This window comes from Aegilops tauschii, chromosome 3, assembly GCF_002575655.3.
Source record: "Aegilops tauschii subsp. strangulata cultivar AL8/78 chromosome 3, Aet v6.0, whole genome shotgun sequence".
In the NCBI taxonomy this organism is placed as follows: domain Eukaryota; kingdom Viridiplantae; phylum Streptophyta; class Magnoliopsida; order Poales; family Poaceae; genus Aegilops; species Aegilops tauschii.
In genome coordinates this window covers 545,454,016-545,476,263 of record NC_053037.3, presented here as the reverse complement: position 1 = coordinate 545,476,263, position 22,248 = coordinate 545,454,016, and the positions used below count along the sequence as shown (strand labels likewise).

The following is a 22,248-nucleotide window of genomic DNA, read 5'->3' as shown; positions in this document are numbered from 1 at the left end:
TAGGGGCTTATAGTTTCGCCTCCCAACGTATTCACCTCAAGGGTGATGTCAACAATAATAACTTATCCTACCCATATTCAACTGGACATATGTTCCTAGATCTTTCCTCACCACATGATGCTTGCCAAAGGAGAAAAATAAAAGGAAAAGAGAGAAGAACTTTGACTCTTGCATAAAAGTAAATACATAAAAGTAAAAGATAGGCCCTTCGCAGAGGGAAGCAGAGGTTGCCATGCGGTTATTTGTTTGTATGATCAACCCCTTAATGCAAGAGAACGTCACGTTATATTGCCCCTTGTGATGGCAACCTTCATTATGCAGTCTGTCGCTTTTATTTCTTTACCATCACAAGTTCGTACAACGCTCAATTTTCTCTTACACTAAATGATCTTACACTTTTAGAAGCAATTTTTATTGCCTTATTGCACCGATGACAACTTACTTGAAGGATCTTACTCAATCCATAGGTAGGTATGGTGGACTCTTGAAAATAAGATTTGGGTTTAAGGGTTTTTGGATGCACAAGTAGTATCTCTACTTAGTGCAGAATTTTTGGCTAGCAAAGATGGGGGGCAAGCACAACATGTGGAAGGATCTATGACAATATAACTTCTATGTGAATACAAACATAAATCATTAAGTTCTCTTCCTTGTCCAACGTCAACTATTTTGGCATATAATATTTTATGGGGGCTCACAATCACAAAAGATTTCCATGATAGTGTATTTATATGTGAATCTTCTCTTCCCTTATTAATTCTTTCATGAGTTGCATCATTGACTAATGCTATGTTTGTCAATCTCTAATAAAATTTTCTACTTATACTTTTCCTTATGTGGTGTCATCACCTACCATAGGATTAGCATATGATCTTTTCATTTATTTCCTTTCTTTTTATTGAAACATGAAAGTTAAGAAAGCAAAAACTCAAACTAAACTTTATTATATATCTCGCACACGATTACAAGCATATATTACTAAGCAAGCTCCCAAAAAGAAAGGATCGAACTAAACTTTTATTCATCTAAAGCAAAAGATCGAACTAAAATAAGTAAAGGCAAAAGATAGTGGGGGTGATACGATACCGGGGCACCTCCCCCAAGCTTGGCGGAAGCCAAGGGGAGAGCCCATACCCGATACTCAATTTTCTTTTGGTGATGAAGAAGGAGGTGGTGATGAAGTAGAGGCGATCTTGTCCTCGGATTTCCATGGCAAGGGCTCACCATTATAAGAGGAGGAGTGAGTCTCACGGGTCCTGCAACTGGCAGCCAAACTCATACCTTTAAACCTCGCCTCATACTCAAAGACTTGGTTTTGGAGATCGTAGATCTGGCTTTGGAGGAAGTTGATTTGCTCGTTGAAGGTGAAGACGATGTCCTTCATGGACTTGCCATCCACCTTGAGATCACGGGTGTAATCCGCGATCATGAGGTGATTGGCATTAAGTCCACGTTCCACCATCCCCTTGCACCGGAAGACCTCCTGCTCCATAGCTTCAAGTCTGGCCTCCACAGTTCCCGTCCCCTTGGGACCTTGCACATCACGGAAGTGGAGCACCCCCTCATGCATCTGGATTGCCTGAGGGTGCTGCACCACCTCTCGCAGATATGGGTCGATGACGTTCTCGAAGAACTTGTCCTTGGAAGAGCGTGAAGTGGCCATGGTAGATTGGACCTGTCATAAAATAGCAAGGAAAAGAAAACAGAAGGTTTCTCCGCGATACGGTGGTCAATAGGTTCGGGGGGTATATAAAGATTTTTTTATCTTGGGAAACAAGCAAACGGTAGAAAAACGGAGTCCGGAAGGTACCCGAGGTGGGCACAACCCACCTGGGCGCGCCTGGCCTGGTGTCTTGTGCCCACCAGGGTGACTTTCCTGGTAGTTTCTTATTTTTCTAATTTTCTAAATATTCCAAAACAGACAAAAAATATTTTTGCGGATTTTTCGGAGTCCGTTTACTTACCGTATCACGTACCTCCTCTTTTTCATGATTCTGGAGTGTTCCGGAAGAACTCTTTTATGTGTTCTTCCGGTGTCAAAGTTTGGATAATATTACTTTCAATATTAATGGGCGTACCTGAGATATAATGTTTTATTCGTTGCCCATTGACAACCTTCGGGTTAGTACCATCGGTATGATTTATTTTGATAGCTCCAAATCGATAAACCTCCTCTATAACATAGGGTCCTTCCCATTTAGAGAGGCGTTTTCCTGCAAAGAATCTAAAACGAGAGTTGTACAAAAGAACATATTCTCCAACTTTGAACTCACACTTTTGGATTCTTTTATCATGCCATCTTTTAACTTTTTCTTTAAATAACTTGGCATTTTCATAAGCTTGGGTTCTCCATTCATCTAATGAGCTAATATCAAATAACCTCTTTTCACCGGCAAGTTTGAAATCATAGTTGAGTTCTTTAATTGCCAAATATGCTTTATGTTCTAACTCAAGAGGCAAATGACAAGCTTTCCCATAAACCATTTTATAAGGAGACATGCCCATAGGATTTTTATATGCTGTTCTATAAGCCCAAAGTGCATCATCTAATTTCTTAGACCAATTCTTCCGGGACCTATTGACAGATTTTTGCAAAATTAATTTTATTTCTCTATTGCTAAGTTCAACTTGACCACTAGACTGAGGATGATAGGGTGATGCAAGTCTATGGTTAACATCATACTTGGCAAGAAATTTACGGAAAGCACCATGAATAAAGTGAGAACCACCATCAGTCATTAAATATCTAGGGACTCCAAACCTTGGGAAAATAACTTCCTTAAGCATTTTAATAGAGGTGTTGTGATCAACATTACTAGTTGGAATAGCTTCTACCCACTTAGTAGCATAATCAATAGCAACCAAAATATGTGTATACCCATTAGAGGAAGGAAAATGTCCCATGTAATCAAAACCCCAAACATCAAATGGTTCAACAGCAAGTGAATAATTCATAGGCATTTCTTGACGCTTACCAGTATTACCTATTCTTTGATATTCATCACAAGATGAGACAAACTTACGAGCATCCTTGAAGAGACTAGGCCAATAAAACCCAGACTGCAATACCTTGTGAGCAGTTCTGTCTCCCGCATGATGTCCTCCATAAGCTTTGGAGTGACATTTCCGTAGGATTTGTCTCCGTTCATGCTCAGGTACACAATGTCTAATAATACCATCTACTCCTTCTTTATAAAGATGTGGGTCATCCTAGAAGTAATGTCTTAAATCATAGACGAATTTTTTCTTTTGTTGGTATGTAAAGCTAGGTGGTAAATATTTAGCAACAATGTAATTAGCATAGTCAGCATACCAAGGAGTGTTATTAGAAACATTTATTGCAGCTAACTGCTCATCAGGAAAGCTATCATCAATAGGTAGTGGGTCATCAAGGACATTTTCAAGCCTAGACAAGTTATCAGCTACGGGGTTCTTTGCTCCTTTTCTATCAATGATATGTAAATAAAATTCTTGTAACAAGAGAACCCATCGAAGAAGTCTAGGTTTAGTATCTTTCTTTTCCATAAGATATTTAATAGCAGCATGGTCGGTGTGAACGATAACTTTAGAGTCAACCATGTAAGATCTAAATTTATCACAAGCAATCACCACTGCTAGAAATTCTTTTTCAGTAGTAGCATAATTTCATTGTGCATTGTCTAGAGTTTTACTAGCATCATGAATAACATTTAGTTTCTTACCAACTCTTTGTCCTAGAACAACACCAACATCATAATCACTAGCATCACACATAATTTCAAAAGGCAAGTTCCAGTCAGGTGGTTGAACAATAGGTGCAAAAATTAAGGCTTTCTTGAGTGTTTCAAAGGCTTTTAAACAATCATCATCAAAAACAAAAGGAACATCCTTTTGCAAAAGATTTGTAAGAGGCCTAGAAATTTTAGAAAAGTCTTTGATAAATCTCCTATAGAAACCAGCATGACCTAAGAAACTATGAATACCTTTGGTATCTTTAGGACATGTCATTTTCTCAATTGCATCAACCTTAGCTTTGTCCACCTCAATACCTCTTTCAGAAATTTTATGGCCTAAAAAAATACCTTCATTAACCATAAAGTGGCACTTCTCCCAATTCAAGACAAGATTTGTTTGCTCACATCTCTGCAAAACTCGATCAAGATTGCTATTAATCATCAAAAGACTTCCCATAAACAGAAAATTCATCCATTAAAACCTCAACAATATTTTCACAAAAGTCAAAAAATATAGCAGTCATACATCTTTGAAAGGTAGCAGGTGCATTGCATAAACCAAAAGGCATACGTCTATAAGCATAAGTTCCAAAGGGACAAGTGAAAGTGGTCTTTTCTTGATCAGGTTGAGAAACATGTATTTGTGAAAAACCAGAATATCCATCAAGGAAGCAAAAATGTGTGTGCTTAGATAACCTTTCTAGCATTTGATCAATAAAAGGCAAAGGGTAATGATCTTTTCTAGTTGCTTTGTTTAATTTTCTAAAATCAATTACCATTCTATAACCTGTAACAATTCTTTGTGGAATAAGTTCATTCTTATCATTAGGAACAATAGTAATACCTCCCTTCTTAGGGACACAATGAACATGACTTACCCATCTACTATCAGCTATAGGATAGATTATACCTGCCTCTAGAAGTTTTAAAATTTCTGTTCTTACCACTTCTTTCATCTTCGGATTTAACCGACATTGGTGATCAACAACGGGTTTAGCATCAGGTTCCATATTAATTTTGTGCTGACAGAGAATGGGACTAATGCCCTTTAAATCATCAAGAGTATATCCAATAGCAGCTCGGTGCTTCCTTAGAACTTCCAATAGTCTTTCTTCTTCATGTTCTGAAAGGTTAGCACTAATAATAACATGATATATCTTCTTCTCATCAAGATAAGCATATTTCAAAGTGTCTGGCAATTGTTTCAATTCAAACATAGGATCACCTTTAGGTGGAGGAGGACCTCCAAGAGTTTCAATAGGCAAATTATGTTTAAGCAGAGGCCGTTGTTCAAAGAAAATCTTATCTAATTCATTTCTTTCATGCATATGTAGATCATTTTCATGGTCTAGTAGATGTTGCTCTAGATGATCAGTAGGAGGCACATCAATAGAAGCAAGACCAATTATTTCATCCTTACTAGGCAATTCTTTTTATGAGGTTTTCTACTAAACTTGGAAAAATTAAACTCATGAGACTCATCGCCAAAGCTGACACCAACAGTTTGTTTCTTACAATCTATTTTAGCATTAACGGTGTTCAAGGAAGGTCTACCAAAGATAATGGGGCAAAAATCATCTTGTGGGGAACCAAGAACAAGAAAATCAGTAGGATATTTTATTTTCCCACACAAGACTTCAACATCTCTAACAATCCCAAGTGGTGTGATGGTGTCTCTATTAGCAAGTTTAATAGTAGCATCTATTTTCTTCTATTTCAGCGGGTGCTATGTCATTCATAATTTCTTGATATAAGGTAAAGGGAATAGCACTCACGCTAGCACCTATGACACTAAACCATGATAACAGTGATCTCCTATTTTAACTGAGACAACAGGCATGCCAACAACGGGTCTGGGTTTATCCTCTTTATCAGGTTTGGAAATTCTAGTGGCTTCATTATAGAAGTAAATAACATGCCCATCTATATTTTCTTCCAAGAGATCCTTAACCATAGCAACACTAGGTTCTACTTTGATTTGTTCATCAGGTTTAGGTGTTCTAATATAACTTTTGTTGACTACAGTTGAAACTTTAGCATGTTCCTTTATCCTAACAGGGAAAGGTAGTTTCTCAATATAAGCAACAGGAACAACTGGATCAACATTATAAATAATAGTTTCCTCTTTAGCTAGTACTGGTTATTTAATTTCTTCTTTAATAGGTGGGTGATATTGAAAGCACTTCTCCTTAGGGAGATCAACATGAGTAGCAAACGATTCACAAAAGGAGGCTACTATCTCAGAGTCAAGTCCATATTTAGTGCCAAACTTTTCAAAAGCATCGGTATTCATAAAAGATTTAACACAATCATAATTAAGCTTAATCCCTAACTCTTTACCTTCGTCGAGTTCCCAATCTTCAGAGTTGTGTTTAATTCTTTCCAAAATATCCCACCGGAATTCAATAGTCTTCTTCATAAAAGAACCAACACAAGAAGTATCAAGCATGGATCAATCATTATGAGAAAGCCAAGCATAAAAATTCTGGATAATAATTCCTCTTGAGAGCTCATGATTGGGGCATGAATATATCATTGACTTAAGCCTCCCCCAAGCTAGAGCGATACTTTCTCCTTTACGAGGCCAAAAGTTATATATATAATTCCGATCACGATGAACAAGATGCATAGGGTAATTTTTTTGGTGAAACTCCAATTTCAATCGATTCCAACTCCAAGATCCAATATCATCGCATAGCCTATACCATGCCAATGATTTTCCCTTCAAAGATAAAGGGAAAACCTTCTTCTTAACTTCATCTCCGGGTAAATCAAGTGCATATCAGGATGTTCAGTTCCATCTCCTGCATAAGGATTAGCTAGCAGTTGTTCTATCATACCCGAAGGAACTTCATATTCAATATTTTCAGTAGGTGCAGTAGGTTGAGGGGTAACTAATTGTGGTTCCGGTCGAAGTGAAGATGAAGGAAATATGCCCTAGAGGCAATAATAAAGTTATTATTTATTTCCTCATATCATGATAAATGTTTATTATTCATGCTAGAATTGTATTAACCGGAAACATAATACATGTGTGAATACATAGACAAACATAGTGTCACTAGTATGCCTCTACTTGACTAGCTCGTTAATCGAAGATGGTTTAGTTTCCTAGCCATGGACATGAGTTGTCATTTGATTAACGGGATCACATCATTAGGAGAATGATGTGATTGATTTGACCCATTCCGTTAGCTTAGCACTTGATCGTTTAGTATGTTGCTATTGCTTTCTTCATGACTTATACATGTTCCTATGACTATGAGATTATGCAACTCCCATTTACCGGAGGAACACTTTGTGTGCTACCAAATGTCACAACGTAACTGGGTGATTATAAAGGTGTCTCCGAAGGTACTTGTTGAGTTGGCGTATTTTGAGATTAGGATTTGTCACTCTGATTGTCGGAGAGGTATCTCTGGGCCCTCTCCATAATGCACATCACTATAAGCCTTGCAAGCAATGTGACTAATGAGTTAATTGCGGGATGATGCATTACGGAACGAGTAAAGAGACTTGCCGGTAACGAGATTGAACTAGGTATTGAGATACCGACGATCGAATCTCGGGCAAGTAACATACCGATGACAAAGGGAACAACGTATGTTGTTATGCGGTTTGACCGATAAAGATCTTCGTAGAATATGTAGGAGCCAATATGAGCATCCAGGTTCCGCTATTGGTTATTGACCGGAGACATGTCTCGGTCATGTCTACATAGTTCTCGAACCCGTAGGGTCCGCACGCTTAAAGTTTGGTGACGATCGGTATTATGAGTTTTTGTGTTTTGATGTACCGAAGGTAGTTCGGAGTCCCGGATATGATCACGGACATGACGAGGAGTCTCAAAATGGTCGAGACGTAAAGATCGATATATTGGACGACTATATTTGGACACCGGAAGTGTTCCGAGTGGTTTCGGAGAAAAACCGGAGTACCGGGGGGTTACCGGAACCCCCCCGGGGAGTTAATTGGGCCTCATGGGCCTTAGTGGGAGAAGAGGAGGGGCGGCTAGGGCAGCCGCGCGCCCCCTCCCCCTCTAGTCCGAATTGGACAAGGAGGAGGGTGGCGCCCCCCTTTTTCCTTCTCCTTCTCTCTCCCTTCCTTCCCTCTCCTACTCCAACAAGGAAAAGGAGGAGTCCTACTCCCGGTGGGAGTAGGACTCCCCCCTGACGCGCCCTCCTCCTGGCTGGCAACCTCCCCCCTTGCTCCTTTATATATGGGGGCAGGGGCACCTCTAGACACACAAGTTGATCTATTGATCTATTCCAGCCGTGTGCGGTGCCCCCCTCCACCATATTCCACCTCGGTCATATCGTAGCGGTGCTTAGGAGAAGCCCTGCGTCGGTAGCAACAACATCACCGTCATCACACCATCGTGCTGACGGAACTCTCCCGTGAAGCTCTGCTGGATCGGAGTTCGCGGGACGTCATCGAGCTGAACGTGTGCTGAACTCGGAGGTGCCGTACGTTCGGTACTTGGATCGGTCAGATCGTGAAGACGTACGACTACATCAACCGCGTTGTGCTAACGCTTCCGCTTTCGGTCTACGAGGGTACGTGGACAACACTCTCCCCTCTCGTTGCTATGCATCACCATGATCCTGCGTGTGCGTAGGAATTTTTTTGAAATTACTACGTTCCCCAACAGTGGCATCCGAGCCTGGTTTTATGCGTAGATGTTATATGCACGATTAGAACACAAGTGAGTTGTGGGTGATACAAGTCATACTGCTTACCATCATGTCACACTTTGGTTCGGTGGTATTGTTGGATGAAGCGGCCCGGACCGACATTACGCGTACGCTTACGCGAGACTGGTTCTACCGACGTGCTTTGCACATAGGTGGTTGGCGGGTGTCAGTTTCCCCAACTTTAGTTGAACCGAGTGTGGCTACGCCCGGTCCTTGAGAAGGTTAAAACAGCACTAACTTGACAAACTATCATTGTGGTTTTGATGCGTAGGTAAGAACGGTTCTTGCTCAGCCCGTAGTAGCCACGTAAAACTTGCAACAACAAAGTAGAGGACGTCTAACTTGTTTTTGCAGGGCATGTTGTGATGTGATATGGTCAAGGCATGATGCTATATTTTATTGTATGAGATGATCATGTTTTGTAACCGAGTTATCAGCAACTGGTAGGAGCCATATGGTTACCGCTTTATTGTATGCAATGCAATCGCCCTGTAATTGCTTTACTTTATCACTAAGCGGTAGCAATAGTTGGCGAGACGACAACGATGCTACGATGGAGATCAAGGCGTCGCGCCGGTGACGATGGTGATCATGACGGTGCTTCGGAGATGGAGATCACAAGCACAAGATGATGATGGCCATATCATATCACTTATATTGATTGCATGTGATGTTTATCTTTTATGCATCATATTTTGCTTTGATTGATGGTAGCATTATAAGACGATCTCTCACTAAATTTCAACATAAAAGTGTTCTCCCTGAGTATGCACCGTTGCCAAAGTTCGTCATGCCGAGACACCACGTGATGATCGGGTGTGATAAGCTCTACGTTCATCTACAACGGGTGCAAGCCAGTTTTGCACACGCAGAATACTCGGGTTAAACTTGACGAGCCTAGCATATGCAGATATGGCCTCGGAACACTGAGACCAAAAGGTCGAGCGTGAATCATATAGTAGATATGGTCAACATAGTGATGTTCACCATTGAAAACTACTCCATCTCACGTGATGATCGGACATGGTTTAGTTGATTTGGATCACGTGGTCACTTAGATGATTAGAGGGATGTCTATCTAAGTGGGAGTTCTTAAGTAATATGATTAATTGAACTTAAATTTATCATGAACTTAGTACCTGATAGTATTTTGCTTGTCTATGTTGATTGTAGATAGATGGCCCGTGCTGTTGTTCCGTTAAATTTTAATGCGTTCCTTGAGAAAGCAAAGTTGAAAGATGATGGTAGCAATTACACGGACTGGGTCCGTAACTTGAGGAATATCCTCATTGCTGCACAGAAGAATTACGTCCTGGAAGCACCGCTGGGTGCCAGGCCTGCTGCAGATGCAACTGGCAGAGCAAAGCTGATGACTACTCGATAGTTCAGTGTGCCATGCTTTACGGCTTAGAACCGGGACTTCAACGACGTTTTGAACGTCATGGAGCATATGAGATGTTCTAGGAGTTGAATTTAATATTTCAAGCAAATGCCCGGATTGAGAGATATGAAGTCTCCAATAAGTTCTATAGCTGCAAGATGGAGGAGAATAGTTCTGTCAGTGAACATATACTCAAAATGTCTGGGTATAACAATCACTTGATTCAACTGGGAGTTAATCTTCCGGATGATAGTGTCATTGACATAATTCTTCAATCACTGCCACCAAGCTACAAGAGCTTCATGATGAACTATAATATGCAAGGGATGGATAAGACAATTCCAGAGCTCTTCGCAATGCTAAAGGCTGCGGAGGTAGAAATTAAGAAGGAGCATCAAGTGTTGATGGTCAACAAGACCACCAGTTTCAAGAAAAAGGGCAAAGGGAAGAAGAAGGGGAACTTCAAGAAGAACAACAAACAAGTTGCTGCTCAAGAGAAGAAACCCAAGTCTGGACCTAAGCCTGAGACTGAGTGCTTCTACTGCAAGCAGACTGGTCACTGGAAGCGGAACTGCCCCAAGTATTTGGCGGATAAGAAGGATGGCAAGGTGAACGAAGGTATATGTGATATACATGTTATTGATGTGTACCTTACTAGAGCTCGCAGTAGCACCTGGGTATTTGATACTGGTTCTGTTGCTAATATTTGCAACTCGAAACAGGGACTACGGATTAAGCGAAGACTGGCTAAGGACGAGGCGACGATGCGCGTGGGAAATGGTTCCAAAGTCGATGTGATCGCCGTCGGCACGCTACCTCTACATCTACCTTTGGGATTAGTTTTAGACCTAAATAATTGTTATTTGGTGCCAGCGTTAAGCATGAACATTATATCTGGATCTTGTTTGATGCGAGACGGTTATTCATTTAAATCTGAGAATAATGGTTGTTCTATTTATATGAGTAATATCTTTTATGGTCATGCACCCTTGAAGAGTGGTCTATTTTTGTTGAATCTCGATAGTAGTGATACACATATTCATAATGTTGAAGCCAAAAGATGCAGAGCTGATAATGATAGTGCAACTTATTTGTGGCACTGCCGTTTGGGTCATATAGGTGTAAAGCGCATGAAGAAACTCCATACTGATGGACTTTTGGAATCACTTGATTATGAATCATTTGGTACTTGCGAACCATGCCTTATGGGCAATATGACTAAAACGCCGTTCTCCGGAACAATGGGGCGAGCAACAGATTTGTTGGAGATCATACATACTGATGTATGTGGTCCGATGAATGTTGAGGCTCGCGGTGGGTATCGTTATTTTCTCACCTTCACAGATGATTTGAGCAGATATGGGTACATCTACTTAATGAAACATAAGTCTGAAACATTTGAAAAGTTCAAAGAATTTCATAGTGAAGTGGAAAATCATCGTAACAAGAAAATAAAGTTTCTACGATCCGACCGTGGAGGAGAATATTTGAGTTACGAGTTTGGTCTACATTTGAAACAATGCGGAATAGTTTCGCAACTCACGCCACCTGGAACACCACAGCGTAATGGTGTGTCCGAACGTCGTAATCGTACTTTACTAGATATGGTGCGATCTATGATGTCTCTTACTGATTTACCGCTATCGTTTTGAGGTTATGCTTTAGAGACGGCTGCATTCACGTTAAATAGGGCACCATCAAAATCCGTTGAGACGACGCCTTATGAACTGTGGTTTGGCAAGAAACCAAAGTTGTTGTTTCTTAAAGTTTGGGGCTGCGATGCTTATGTGAAAAAGCTTCAACCTGATAAGCTCGAACCCAAATCGGAGAAATGTGTCCTCATAGGATACCCAAAGGAAACTGTTGGGTACACCTTCTATCACAGACCCGAAGGCAAGACATCCGTTGCTAAGAATGGATCCTTTCTAGAGAAGGAGTTTCTCTCGAAAGAAGTGAGTGGGAGGAAAGTAGAACTTGATGAGGTAACTGTACCTGCTCCCTTATTGGAAAGTAGTTCATCACAGAAACCGGTTCCTGTGACACCTACACCAATTAGTGAGGAAGCTAATGATATTGATCATGAAACTTCAGATCAAGTTACTACTGAACCTCGTAGGTCAACCAGAGTAAGATCCGCACCAGAGTGGTACGGTAATCCTATTCTGGAGGTCATGTTACTTAACGAAGGCGAACCTACGAACTATGAAGAAGCGATGGTGAGCCCAGATTCCGCAAAATGGCTTGAGGCCATGAAATCTGAGATGGGATCCATGTATGAGAACAAAGTGTGGACTTTGGTTGACTTGCCCGATGATCGGCAAGCCATTGAGAATAAATGGATCTTCAAGAAGAAGACTGACACTGACGATAATGTTACTGTCTATAAAGCTCGACTTGTTGCGAAAGGTTTTCGACAAGTTCAAGGGATTGACTACGATGAGACTTTCTCACCCGTAGCGATGCTTAAGTCTGTCCGAATCATGTTAGCAATTGCCGCATTTTATGATTATGAAATTTGGCAAATGGATGTCAAAACTGCATTCCTGAATGGATTTCTGGAAGAAGAGTTGTATATGATGTAACCAGAAGGTTTTATCGATCCAAAGGGAGCTAACAAGGTGTGCAAGCTCCAGCAATCCATTTATGGAGTGGTGCAAGCCTCTCGGAGTTGGAATAAACGTTTTGATAGTGTGATCAAAGCATATGGTTTTATACAGACTTTTGGAGAAGCCTGTATTTACAAGAAAGTGAGTGGGAGCTCTGTAGCATTTCTGATATTATATGTGGATGACATATTGCTGATTGGAAATGATATAGAATTTCTGGATAGCATAAAAGGATACTTGAATAAGAGTTTTTCAATGAAAGACCTCGGTGAAGCTGCTTACATATTAGGCATCAAGATCAATAGAGATAGATCAAGACGCTTGATAGGACTCTCACAAAGCACATACCTTGACAAAGTTTTGAAGAAGTTCAAAATGGATCAAGCAAAGAAAGGGTTCTTGCTTGTGTTACAAGGTGTGAAGTTGAGTCAGACTCAATGCCCGACCACTGCAGAAGATAGAGATAAAATGAAAGATGTTCCCTATGCTTCAGCCATAGGCTCTATCATGTATGCAATGCTGTGTACCAGACCTGATGTGTGTCTTGCTATTAGCCTAGCAGGGAGGTACCAAAGTAATCCAAGAGTGGATCACTGGACAGCGGCCAAGAACATCCTGAAATACCTGAAAAGGACTAAGGATATGTTTCTCGTTTGTGGAGGTGACAAAGAGCTAGTCGTAAATGGTTACGTCGATGCAAGCTTTGACACTGACCCGGACGATTCTAAATCGCAAACCGGATACGTGTTTACATTGAACGGTGGAGCTGTGAGTTGGTGCAGTTCTAAACAAAGCGTCGTGGCGGGATCTACGTGTGAAGCGGAGTACATAGCTGCTTCGGAAGCAGCAAATGAAGGAGTCTGGATGAAGGAGTTCATATCCGATCTAGGTGTCATACCTAGTGCATCGGGTCCAATGAAAATCTTTTGTGACAATACTGGTGCAATTTCCTTGGCAAAGGAATCCAGATTTCACAAGAGGACCAAGCACATCAAGAGACGCTTCAATTCCATCCGGGACCAAGTCTAGGTGGGAGACATAGAGATTTGCAAGATACATATGGATCTGAATGTTGCAGACCCGTTGACTAAGCCTCTTCCACGAGCAAAACATGATCAGCACCAAAACTCCATGGGTGTTAGAATCATTACCGTGTAATCTAGATTACTGACTCTAGTGCAAGTGGGAGACTGAAGGAAATATGCCCTAGAGGCAATAATAAAGTTATTATTTATTTCCTCATATCATGATAAATGTTTATTATTCATGCTAGAATTGTATTAACCGGAAACATAATACATGTGTGAATACATAGACAAACATAGTGTCACTAGTATGCCTCTACTTGACTAGCTCGTTAATCGAAGATGGTTGAGTTTTCTAGCCATGGACATGAGTTGTCATTTGATTAACGGGATCACATCATTAGGAGAATGATGTGATTGACTTGACCCATTCCGTTAGCTTAGCACTTGATCGTTTAGTATGTTGCTATTGCTTTCTTCATGACTTATACATGTTCCTATGACTATGAGATTATGCAACTCCCGTTTACCGGAGGAACACTTTGTGTGCTACCAAACGTCACAATGTAACTGGGTGATTATAAAGGTGCTCTATAGGTGTCTCCGAAGGTACTTGTTGAGTTGGCGTATTTTGAGATTAGGATTTGTCACTCTGATTGTCGGAGAGGTATCTCTGGGCCCTCTTGATAATGCACATCACTATAAGCCTTGCAAGCAATGTGACTAATGAGTTAATTGCGGGATGATGCATTACGGAACGAGTAAAGAGACTTGCCGGTAACGAGATTGAACTAGGTATTGAGATACCGACGATCGAATCTCGGGCAAGTAACATACCGATGACAAAGGGAACAACGTATGTTGTTATGCGGTTTGACCGATAAAGATCTTCGTAGAATATGTAGGAGCCAATATGAGCATCCAGGTTCCGCTATTGGTTATTGACCGGAGACATGTCTCGGTCATGTCTACATAGTTCTCGAACCCGTAGGGTCCGCACGCTTAAAGTTTGGTGACGATCGGTATTATGAGTTTTTGTGTTTTGATGTACCGAAGGTAGTTCGGAGTCCCGGATATGATCACGGACATGACGAGGAGTCTCGAAATGGCTGAGACGTAAAGATCGATATATTGGGTAACTATATTCGGACCCCGGAAGTGTTCCGAGTGGTTTCGGAGAAAAACCGGAGTATCGGGGGGTTACCGGAACCCCTCGGGGAGTTAATTGGGCCTCATGGGCCTTAGTGGGAGAAGAGGAGGGGCGGCAAGGGCAGCCGCGCACCCCCTCCCCCTCTAGTCCGAATTGGACAAGGAGGGGGCGGCGCCCCCCTTTTTCCTTCTCCTCCTCTCTCCCTTCCTTCCCTCTCCTACTCCAACAAGGAAAAGGAGGAGTCCTACTCCCGGTGGGAGTAGGACTCCCCCCTTGGCGCGCCCTCCTCCTGGACGGCCGCCTCCCCCCTTGCTCCTTTATATACGGGGGTAGGGGGCACCTCTAGACACACAAGTTGATCTATTGATCTATTCCAGCCGTGTGCGGTGCCCCCCTCCACCATATTCCACCTAGGTCATATCGTAGCGGTGCTTAGGCGAAGCCCTGCGTCGGTAGCAACATCATCACCGTCATCACGCCTTCGTGCTGACGGAACTCTCCTGTGAAGCTCTGCTGGATCGGAGTTCGTGGGACGTCATTGAGCTGAACGTGTGCTGAACTCGGAGGTGCCGTACGTTCGGTACTTGGATCGGTCGGATCGTGAAGACGTACGACTACATCAACCGCGTTGTGCTAACGCTTCCGCTTTCGGTCTACGAGGGTACGTGGACAACACTCTCCCCTCTCGTTGCTATGCATCACCATGATCCTGCGTGTGCGTAGGATTTTTTTTGAAATTTCGACGTTCCCCAACAGAAGATACCCTGAACAAACCCCTCAAAGGATTGTTTTCCATAGTAACAAGTGATAATAAATTTCAACACATAGTAATAATTTTTCCTTACCAATTTCCACTTACCAAAAGCGCTTCACTCCCGGGAAACGGCGCCAGAAAATAGCCTTGATAACCCACAAGTATATGAGATCAATTGTAGCCTTTTTGATAAGTAAGAGTGTCGAAACCAACGAGGAGCAGAAGGAAATGACAAGTGGTTTTCAGCAAGGTAATGTCTGCAAGTGCTGAAATTGTAAGTAGTAGAGTAGTTTGATAGCAAGATAATTTGTAACAAGCAAGTAACGGTAACAGTAACAAAAGTGCAGCAAGGTAGCCCAATCCTTTTGAGGCAAAGGACAGGCCAAAATGGTCTCTTATAATAGGCAAAGCATTCTTGAGGGTACACGGGAATTTCACCTCATCACTTCCACCATGTTGATTCGATTCATGTTCGCTAATTTGATAATTTGATATGTGGGTGGACCGGTGCTTAGGTGCTGTTATTATTTGAACAAACCTCCTACTTATGATTAACCCCCTAGCAAGCATCTGCAACTACGAGAAAAGTATTAGGAATAAATTCTAACCACATCATTAAACTTCTGGATCCATTCGGTACCTTACGGAATAGCGCATAAACTAGGTTTAAGCTTATGTCACTCTCGCAACCCATCATCTAATAACTACTCCACAATGCATTCCCTTAGGCCCAAATATGGTGAAGTGTCAAGTAGTCGACGTTCACATGACACCACTAAGGGAATCACAACATACATACTATCAAAATATCAAACACATATCAACTTCACATGATTACTTGCAACATGATTTCTCCCGTGACCTCAAGAACAAAAGTAACTACTCACAAATGATAATCATGCTCAAGATCAGAGGAGTGTTAAATAGCATATTGGATCTGAACATATAATCTTCCACCAAATAAACCATATAGTAATCAACTACAAGATGTAATCAACACTACTAGTCACCCACAAGCACCAATCTATAGTTATGGTACAAAGATTGAACACAAGAGATGAACTAGGGTTTGAGAGGAGATGGTGTTGTTGAAGATGTTGATGGATGATAACCCACAAGTATAGGGGATCGCAACAGTTTTCGAGGGTAGAGTATTCAACCCAAATTTATAGATTCGACACAAGGGGAGCCAGCGAATATTTGAAGGTATTAGCAGCTGAGTTGTCAATTCAACCACACCTGGAGATTAATTATTTGCAGCAAAGTGATCAGTAGCAAAGTAGTTTGATAGTTTTGATAGTAGTGACAGCAGCAACGGTAACAGTAACAGTGATAGCAGTAATTTGTAGCAAGCGTAACAGTGATGATAGCAATAGTAACTTAGCAGAAACAATATATATAAATTTGTAGGCATTGGATCAGTGACTTGTTGGATGATATTCATCATGTGGAAGTTATAACCTAGGGTGATACGGCACTAGCTCCAGTTCATCGATATAATGTAGGCATGTATTCTGTAAATAGTCATACATGTTTTATTAAAAGAACTAGCATGACATCTTTTGTCCTACCCTCCCGTGGTAGCGGGGTCCATATTGGAAACTAAGGGATATTAAGGCCTCCTTTTAATAGAGAACCGGAAAACAGCATTAACACATAGTGAATACATGAACTCCTCAAACTACGGTCATCACCGAGAGTGGGCCCGGTTGTTGTCACTCCGGGGTTGTCGGATCATAACACATAGTAGGTGACTATAACTTGCAAGATCGGATCTAAAACATGGATATAATGATGAATTCATAAACGGTTCAGATCTGAGTTAATGGCACCCGGGCCCAAAGTGACAAGCATTAAGCATAGCAAAGTCATAGCAACATCAATCTAAGAACATAGTGGATACTAGGGATCAGGCCCTAACAAAACTAACTCGATTACATGATGAATCTCATCCAACTGCTCACCGACCAGCGAGCCTACGAAGGAGTTACTCACTCCCGGTGGGGAGCATGATGGAATTTGCGATGGAGATGGGTTGGTGATGACGAGGAACGAAGATCCCCCTCTCCGAAGCCCCAAACGGACTCCAGATCTGCCCGTCTGAGGAAGAACATGGCTTGGCGGTGGCTCCGTCTCGTGGAACGCAATAATTATTTTCCCCTCCTTTTTTCTCCGAAAATAGGAATTTATAGTGTCAGGGTTGAGGTCTGCGGGGCCACCAGGTGGGTACAACCCACCTGGGCGCGCCAGGAGAGGGGCGCGCGCCCTGGTGGGTTGTGCCCACCCAGGGGCCCCTCTCTGGTGGGTCTTGGCTCCAAAAATCCTCTTTTATTCCATAAAAATTCCTCGCAAAGTTTCGTTTTATTCCAAGAACTTTTATTTCTGCAAAAAAACAACACCATGGTAGTTCTGCTGAAAACAGCGTCAGTCCGGGGTTAGTTTCATTCAAATCATGCAAATTAGAGTCCAAAACAAGAGGAAAAGCGTGAGAAAAAGTAGATACGTTGGAGACGTATCAACTCCCCAAGCTTAAACCTTTGCTTGTCCTCAAGCAATTCAGTTGATAAACTGAAAGTGAGAAAGAAAAACTTTTACGAACTCTTTTGCTCCTGTTTGCATAAATAGGCTTAAACAGCACCCAGATTTTCAGCTAGCATTATAACTAACCATGTCGACAATAACATTTAAAGATTATATTAACTCATATCAATGACATAATCAGCTAGCGAGCAATAATAAGATATCTCAAACAGCAACACGTTGTCAAAACAACCATGATATATCTATACTACTCTCTATAGTGTACCAATTTTGGATTTGGTCCCCTTCTCTCTCCTCCCAGCACCCCAAACCAAACATGAACCGTTGATTCAGTTGTGTGTGTTGAAGATCTACGGCCAGATCTTTACTGAACCGAAACCAAGGGCCAGGATCTCCGGGATTCGCAGTCTGCCCGCGCGCGCTCTGGTTTGGCCGCTTTCACCGCGCGCTCGCTGGTATTCTGGAAGCACCTGGAGCGTCCCCACCAAGATAAAATATCAATAAAAAAATCCGGCACCATTCTCTTCTCATCGAAGCACTCTGTTTCATGGTTTCACCGTCCCTCCGCTGTCGCCCCAGCCCCCGTACTCGCGCCACAACAAGTCCTCTAGAACAGCTCTGCCCTACGCCGCCGGCCGCGGGAAGCGCTCCTCAGTTGCTCTTCCGTGCAATTTCGACTCCAATCTCTCAAACTCGGGCGGCCCCAGTAGTTTCTCCCCAGGTGCTAACTACCCTTGCTACTGTTCCACGTGCTCACCGCCACCGCTTCCTGGAATCTCCGGCCGGGCGCTCCTCAGGCTAATCCGCCCGGAGGCCATCGGTGCTGCAAGTGCTAGCAATGGGATGACATATCAGTGCAGCCCGGCCGCTGTGAACAAAGCATCCTCAACCTCACGCACTCATAGCTTACATGTTGAAGAGGTAAGATACAATCTGAGAATGTATAGAAGTGGTGCTAATTTGTTTAATGATCTGTACATTTTCTATCTCTGCATACCAGATGACATGAATCCAAACCTAGATTTTGTATTTCATTATAGAAATCATGAAATTTATCACAGCATACTCTGACCACCACGTGTTTGAGTTTATGTCCACAAAGTTTTTTTTTCATTTCTCATACTTCCATAGAAGTGTTATAACCATTTAAAATCTCATCTTCATTGATTTTAACATTTTAAATGATTTTTTTATCGAGAACGATGCTGAATGTTACACTGTACCATGTGTACTGACAAAACATCAATACAGTCTATTGTTAGATTATATGTATCAATTAATATGTCAAAAAAATTGGTTTGTTACAAGGAGTTTCAGGTGACTTAAGCTTCGCGTGGATATACTGCTGCATTACCTTCCTATCTTATGCTAATGATGTCTGCTATGTTGCTCAGCGCCTTAGCAAAGCCAAGTGCAGACAGTTATCTAGGAAGCAAGTGAATGGCAGTTCAAGTCACCATAGTACCATACAACAAGATCCATTGGAATGCCAGGACGGGCTCCGTTTCAAGATATTACAAATGTGGTTGACTCACATAATTTATCAAAAGGGAAACAAGGTACATCTTTAATATTTCTGGTCACCAGAATCTTGAAACAAGTTTACAGCTTCTTATATGTTGTTACATAAATAAAAAACATATGCCTTGTGTGTTAAAAGATTGCTCGCGGGTTGTTTGAAATGTTCTATACATTCCATCACAAAAAATACTTGGTGCAGTGGATCAGCCAATTACTGGGACAAAACGATCAATCAATCCATTTTGCATATCCATAAAATCAAATACTCCTTCGACTGGACATGCAACTCTACCGACAGATGCTTCTGAGTGTAAGCGTTATCATGACCAGGAAAGATACTTGAAGATGACTCTAGAACATCGTGCTGCCTACCTGCAAAGAAACCGTGAGACAAACGGAGAAGGAAAAATCATGTAGTTAGTGATAATGCACAATCTGGGAGTCAAACTTGTAATTTTACCAATGGAAGCATGCACACAACTACTCCCATCAGTACAATTACAGAAGGTACATATTAATGCAATAACATTTTGTCTTAATTTTTTTAGTATTAACATAAATTTCTTCATGTCCTAATTATTACGTGAATGGTCACTCAATCAGGTTATGTTTATCTCCAAAACGCACATGTATATGTATATAATAAGAAACATTCTTGTCACTCTGATTATGATAGGCATTTCATTAACATCCACTTCCTGCTGTCCTATTATTTGTCAATAAGTATTATAATGTATGTTTTTTTGGTGGAATTCATACCAATATTTTGATGAGCTTGAACTTTCTGCATCTTACAATATCCTTCGAGTTGACATAATTAGTCTGGTTGCTAAAATTTACACCTTGATCAGTTCATCTGACATATCTACATCATGTAATGAATTGACAGGTACTGGTCAACATAAGCGTGTAGCAGCATTCCTGGACAAGGGCAGTGGACATAAGAGAAGGAGAATGTCTAATGGGGCAGGTTGTAGTAGTACTGGAAAGGAAACACATGAACATGGTTTAGCCAATGAGCAGGAAGACCATGACAGCACCATCTATGTCCCAAATGGTTGTTTTCCTGCCCAAAAAGGTAATATAGTTGTTACGGTGTATCATAGCTATTTCTAATGCATCAATCATTCATCAACTTTACCTGTCCTTTTTTTAACTAATTGATAAATTGATGTATAGACGAAGCTGGGCAATCTCATTACAAGTTCATCAACAAAATAATGGCATTTCATTCCTATGCTCCGGACCATCCCCACTAACACACTTTGCCAAAAATTACTATTTTCATTGCAGATCTCAGTGATTCTTCCAATGGCACATAAACAATGCACGCACACACAGAGAAGAAACTTTAAAATTCATCTACATGGAGTACTTTCTCCTCCTCATGCTTTGCCATCTTCGAGAGCTTGCTCCCTGATGGCCTGATGGATCATCCGGCGGCGCTGGTTCACCCGATCTCCACATCCAAGGTGCTTGGGAAGGAGTTGGAGGTACTCCTCTACGGCGATGTGCTTGCCATCAGTGTCTGGGGCTCGGGATGGTCGGGATGCGAAGAGGAGGGTGGCGCAGTTTTTAGAGAGGCGAACAATTCCTGCACTTTGACAAACTAAAATTTCAGAACATTGACTTACTTTTAGAATAGTACCTGGCTTCACACAGAGGTAGCCGGCACCACTTGGTTACTACGTGCAAAGCACGTGCAGTTTACTAGTAATATGATAATAGTGGTATCTCGCTAGCCCTTTCTGAGACCGCAAAACATACATGAAGAGCACCTCCAAAGTTCAAGCAGTGACTAAACATTGTAATTCATGGTAGAAAAGATCCAGTCATGATGCACCCAACATTAGCTATACACAATGCATAAATCATGACAACTGTGCTCTCTCAGTTTCTAGCGCTTGTTTTTAATAGGTGATGACACAACATAAAAGTAAATAGAAAGTCCCTTCGCGGAGGGAAGCAGTGATTTGCAGAGGTGCCAGAGCTCAATTTTTTTCAAAACAGAGGTAAATGATATTTTGAGACATGCACCCTTTTTATGCACTTCACGACCATCAGTTATCAACATCTTTCATGCTAAGCACGCTAGTGGCAGTTCCCAAGCGATAAAAGTAAAGGTTTACTCCCTCTCCACCATCAATCACACTCCACGGTTTGTCCGAAACAACGGGTGCCATCCATACCAACATCAGTCCCAAGGGTGTTTGTTTAATTATTTGCATTTTTGAGTTCGGGACTGGGAATCCCTATTACCGCCCATTTTCTCGTGCGATGGCTAGTGAATAAACACTCGACCTGAGAATAACCCGCTTTGCATGGAAGATACCAACCACCTCCTGTCGTTCCATGAACGATCCAGGCACACAAAAAGGATAATTTTTAGAAGTTTTTAGAGGTGGCACATGCGAATTTACTTAGGACGGCAGGGTAATACCGCATATAGGTATGTATGCTGGACTCGTCTGGAATAACTTTGGAGTCAAGGTTTTTGATGTACAAGCAAAGTTCCCACTTAGTACAGGCGAAGGCTAGCAATTAGATTGAGAAGCGGCCAGCTAGAGAGCAACAATGATCATAACCAGACATTATGCATAAGTAACATTGGACACTAGCATGAGTAGGATATGAACACCATGAACATAAATATCATAGAGGCTATGTTGGTTTTGATTCAACTACATGCATGAATATGTGCCAAGTCAAGCCACTCGAACATTCAGAGGAGGATACCATATCATCATACTACATCACAATCATTTTAACGCTATGTTGATATCCAAGATAAATCATTATTCACTCCTAGCTACTTATGCATGGCATTAGAAACTATAATCTCTAATTGTCATTGTAAACATGT

The 22,248-nt window shown here is 41.6% G+C and overlaps 1 protein-coding gene and 1 long non-coding RNA gene across 3 annotated transcripts in view; both read left to right on the top strand.

The window, feature by feature from the left end:
- LOC109778652 (transcription and mRNA export factor ENY2) overlaps positions 1-22,248 on the top strand; it is a 259,142-nt gene that overhangs the window by 97,358 nt on the left and 139,536 nt on the right. The window lies entirely within an intron of this gene.
- LOC141042500 (uncharacterized) lies at positions 17,936-21,118 on the top strand. 2 transcript variants are annotated; one of them, XR_012205573.1, is made up of 5 exons: positions 17,936-18,785; positions 19,259-19,423; positions 19,585-19,892; positions 20,275-20,463; positions 20,679-21,118. It is a non-coding gene; the product is annotated as an uncharacterized lncRNA (long non-coding RNA). The 2 variants fall into 2 exon arrangements; XR_012205572.1 differs by lacking the exon at positions 19,585-19,892.